This window comes from Orycteropus afer, unplaced genomic scaffold, assembly GCF_000298275.1.
Source record: "Orycteropus afer afer isolate SDZICR_OR568_19922 unplaced genomic scaffold, OryAfe1.0 scaffold00018, whole genome shotgun sequence".
NCBI classification, from domain to species: domain Eukaryota; kingdom Metazoa; phylum Chordata; class Mammalia; order Tubulidentata; family Orycteropodidae; genus Orycteropus; species Orycteropus afer.
In genome coordinates, this window is record NW_006921605.1 from 2,535,533 (window position 1) to 2,540,620 (window position 5,088).

Genomic DNA, 5,088 nt, shown 5'->3' on the forward strand with positions numbered 1-5,088 from the left:
ATAAAAATAATTAATGTCACTGAATCATACATGTAAAAAATGGAGAAGTACCCTCCCTTTCTTGGCGGGGCCAGGCGTGCGATCCTGGTCCCCATCACATATGGAGGCAGAGGCAGGGGCTCCCGTTTCCTCGGCGTCACGTCGTCAGTGTCAGCGGCTTCCCCTCCAGCTGTTCCATCCTGAAGCGCCAGGACAAGGGGGGGGAAACGGGGAAATGGCAAATGTTCTGTTTTAAATATTTAATTCCCACAATAAAAAGAAGAAAAATATTTTAAACAAAGGACAGTATTTGCCTCTTGGGGGTGGGAGATGGCTGTGACCAGGAAGGAACATACTGAAGATGTCTAGAGAGCTGGACAATGAACAAGACAGACCACCGAAGACCTGATTCATTTGACTTGTGCTGTTGGTGAAGAGTAATGAATGTACCACGGACTGCCAGAGGAACAAACACCTCTGCCCTGGAGAAAGTACAGCCAGAATGCCCCACAGAAACACGAACGGCCAGACTTCATCACGTGTACTTTGCTCATGTTGTCAGAGGGACGAGTCCCTGGAGAAAGATAGCATGCTTGGTAAATTGGAAAACAAAACAAGGGAAAGCAGAGGGTCGGTGGAAAATGAAGACCCTCAGTGAGAGGACTGACACAGTGGCTGCCACTATGGGCTCCAGCACGGACTGCGGGGCTGGCACGGGACCGGGCAGTGCTGCATTCTGTCGCACGTGGGGTCGTGCTGCATCAGAGCCGCCCCGACAGCACCGACCCACAACAGCAGCAGTCTGCTGAAGATGGCCCATTTCCTGACCTGCACAGAGGGTACACAGGTGTTCTTTCTGTAAGCACTGATCAAACCGTAAATAGATGTTTTATGCATTTTTCTTTCATAATTTAAAAAATGAAAGTAACGGTCAACAATACAAAATCACACAGGCAGCACCAGCTCAGGGACAAAGCTCAGAAGGCAGGAAGGGATAAGAGAGAAGGACAAACGGAAAAGGCAAACACAGGGAGGAGGTGGAAGAGAGCTGTTACACGGTGCAAACACGACCAACGTCACAAAATAAAATGTGCATCAATTGTTGAATGGAAAACCAGTTTGCTCTGTAAACTTCCACCCACAGCATAATCAATCAATCAATAAGACTACAAAGGACCTTCTTAAATGAAACAGCCCAAAGAAAACAATTAGACAATTTCTTACATAGCTCCAATGATTATTAGCAACACTAAAAGATTTCTGATTCATTAACTAGACCCTTAAAGTAACAAGGCAAATCTGGTAGCCTAAGCCTGCAGGATGACACGGCCAATTTAGGTCTGCAAGGCCATAACAGGAAAGGATTTTGCCTTAAATCCTCTTATGTGTTTAACAATTGTTTCTGTCCCCACCTCTGACCCACCTGGCTCTGCACAGCCCAAACTGAATGCAAAGTCCCTGCCGCAGGAGAAGTCTACAGCTCGCCTTGTAAATTACCACCACCGGGATCATGCAGACTGAACTCTTCCCCACTTTAATCTGCACCACTAATGTGATTCACCAATGTGATCATAAATTTTAATGTCATATTTAAGCTGGAAAATGAAACTCCACTGGGGGGAATAATTAGGTTCGGTGGAAGAACACTGACGTCAACCCCTAACAAATGTCTGAACTGCAAAGCATCGACTTACAAACTGCTCCAGGCCAATCTCTCCAACACTTCCTGCCTTTCCAGTCGGCTCCTCTGTATCGTATTTAGGGACACCTCCACTTCCAGGAGAGACGGAATAACTAGTACTAGACTGCTCCCACTACCGTGCACAACCAGAAAACTGAGCAAAACCTAGAAAGTACTTCTTCAGACGCTCAACAAGACGCATTCAGGGCTGTGGCCCTGACACACAGAGAGAAAGTGAGGTGAGGCCCGCAACGGCCCACACTGTCTACGTGGAGAGAGGGGCCCAAGCACAGCACGGTGGGGCCACTGAAGCGAAGAGACAGAGATCAGAGGCCACGACGGGCCCGGAGCATCTGAAATTTGGGGCCCAGAGTGCCAAGGAGGAGACGGCCCCGTCCAGAGGGGGCCCTGCAGAGGTCAGACGGGGTCCTACGAGTTTCTGTCTGAGCGCCAGGCTTGGCACTGTCGGTGCGTCTTCAAGGACAAGCACTGGGGAGGCAAAGCTAGCTAAGGCTGGGAAACTCCCAAGTTCCCACCCAAAGAACATTCAGTAGGGACTCCAGAAAAGCCAGCCCTCAGGCCCAGGGCTAAACGAGACCTGGGGTGCATCACACTGTTTCTGAGAAAGCCACACAGAGAGTATTTCAGGCTCTGCAGACCATACAGCCCGTGCCAGCTACCCAACTTCACCACCGTAGCAACAAAAGCACCACAGACGGCTGACAAATGAGGATGGCTGTGTCAGAAAAAAAAACTTTATTTACAAAAACAGGCAATGAATATTCTTATAGAAAATTAGGATAATCTTAAAAGGCCATTTTTTACATTTGCCTGGATTTGTTATTCCTGTATTTCAAAGAGACTCACAAGTCTACGACCCACTCCATTTGTGAAGATAACAGACATATTTTCAGAGCACAGCTCTGTGTACATACCAGACAGAGGAAACTACAGTGCATCTCGCCAGCCCCACCCACTCGGCACAAGACTCTTTTCAAAGAGAAATAATCCTATCAGGTGGCATCTGGTAACCATGTCTCAAACCCATTTACTTAAGTGAAAACCGTGAGAAATCTTAACAAGGTAACACTAGAGATTAGAAGTACAGGTCCACGGTATGAAGTTCAACACAGCGACACAAGACATTAGTCTCAACTCACTCACCGCCATTGATTCAGATTCGACTCATAGCAACCCCTCCCTGGGTTTTCGAGGCGGTATCACTATGGGCAGATTGTCCCACTTTCCTTCTGAGGAGTGGCTGGTAGGTTTGAACCGCCAGCCTTCTGGTTAGCAGTCAAGTGCCTTAGGCACTATGCCAGCAGAGCTCCTATGACATTAGTACAGCCCCTTTAAACCTACCGAGGATGTCACAGTTAGCTTATAATAAGCCAGGACAGAACAAGCAGCTAGCAACCAACATCCTCCCCAGAGGGACAAGATGGCTATTAGGGGATGGGGATGGAATTAAGCAATCTCCAAATTCAGTTCAGGCACCTGGGGGTCCTTAGGTGGACACAGCCCCTACTTCAGGTGAAGCCTGACACCATTCAGGGTCATCACGTCATAGGTTTGCTTCCTGGACCCTGGCAAAACCACAAAGGGAGAGCTGGTCAGGAGCCCTAAAGAGGAACTCAAAAAGGATCCGAACCAAATCAGAGTTCACGGCAGACATGCGGGCCCTGGAACCCAGGAACGAGCTCCTGAGCTCCGTCATCAGAGCAGGCCCAGTGGGACAGACAGGGCAAAGGAGGAGCCCAGTGACCCAAGCCAGGAGACCACGTCCCAAAGCTAGTCACAGGGAACATGGCGTCCGGCACCAGACCCCCACACCCCTCCCAGAGGGCTGCCGGGGAGCAGAAGTACTTGCCCCTGAAGCTCATTTCAGCTGGAGCCTGGGGCAGTGCTACACCAGGGGAAGCCAGGACACCATGAAGTCACCCGTGGGGAAGAGTGGCGAGCAGGAAAAGCGGGGATCCTACCAGCACCCCGAGAAGAAGGGCCTGATTAGCAAGCACGAGGAGAGAGCTTCTCCCAGGACCTACTGTTCCACCCAGGCAGCTTACACTGCAGACCACATAACACGGGAGACTCATGCCATCTTCACCAGGAGGAAGGGGACATTATCGACCTCTCCTTCCCAGTGTGGCTCCAGAGACCCGGACTGTCTCACGAGAACACTCATCCTGAATGAAATGAACCGGACGTCTCCAGAAACACAAAAGCCGGTATTGAATACATCATGCCTGCCACTCTGCTCCCAAGAATCAAGGCACTTCCCGTACAGTGCTCACAACACCGATTTATGGAGAACGCGTCACCAAGTCTGCTTTGGATAAATCCGTATCACTCACCAGAACCTCACTTCGGCATACTCAGACATGCAGCTCAGGAGAAGTAACATCCTGCACAGCAAAGGGTTAAAACAACGAAGCCTGCCCAGTATGGAACTACTGTCAGGGTGGTGGCGGCCTGACAACTTTTGCCCCCCACCATAAAACTTGCAAGCACAGGCTGCTGTCTCAACAGGAGGCACTTTCTACTCTTCTTCTTCCAAATATTCAATTGTCTATAATATCTGAGCACCCACACAGGGATCGACCGGGCTCTGCCGTGATGAGTATGTACACGGGCGTGTAAGAGATGCCCACGCCAGCTCCCCTCGTAACCAAACCAAAACCAAACTCACTGCTGCGGACTCGGATCTGACTCACAGCAACCCCTCCTTGGGTTTCCAAGGTGGTATCACTATGGAAGTAGACTGCCCAGTCTTCCTTCCGAGGAGTGGCTGGTGGGTTTGAACCACCAGCCTTCTACAAGAGAGATCAATTATTGGCCACCTCACTACTTGTAAACAGTGCCAGCTACTTTACAAATACCAGCACATTAACTCTCACAACCACACCATGAGGGGGGTCCTCTGAGACCCACTTTACAAATGAAAACACTAAGACTTGAGATAAGCAGTCGTCTGATACCAGACAGCAAGAATGAACTTGGACCAAGCTTGGAGCAAGGTCACCCTGATGCCAAAACCCATTCCACAGGCAGAAAGCCATCCTGCTGCTGCATTTCTCAGACAGAGCCCACCAAGGTTTGCTGACACTACGGGAGGGGCGGCTTTCAAGCACTGAACACCTCCACAGGTGCCCGACGGGAATGAGGAAGCCACGTGGAGGCACAGACTAGAGTCTAATCCCCACCTTCAAATCCCAGCTCTGCGGCTTAACACCACAGAGTTCAGCAAGGGTGATGCCCTCTCTAAACAGTTACACCACCGTAAGGGCTACTTCCATAGTGATACCACCTCAGAAACCCAAGGAGGGGTCGCTAGGAGTCGGATCTGACTCGACAGCAGAGAGTTTGGTTTGGTTTGGTAAGGGCAGATGAGTGCAAGGGTTACTGTCAGGACTCCATAGATGAAACCA

At 50.1% G+C, this 5,088-nt stretch overlaps 1 protein-coding gene and 1 non-coding gene across 2 annotated transcripts in view; one reads left to right on the plus strand and one right to left on the minus strand.

The window, feature by feature from the left end:
• RPTOR (regulatory associated protein of MTOR complex 1) overlaps positions 1–5,088 on the minus strand; it is a 428,490-nt gene that overhangs the window by 388,488 nt on the left and 34,914 nt on the right. The window lies entirely within an intron of this gene.
• Positions 52–198, plus strand: LOC122152175. The gene has a single exon (XR_006164435.1). It is a non-coding gene; the product is annotated as a small nucleolar RNA SNORA57 (small nucleolar RNA).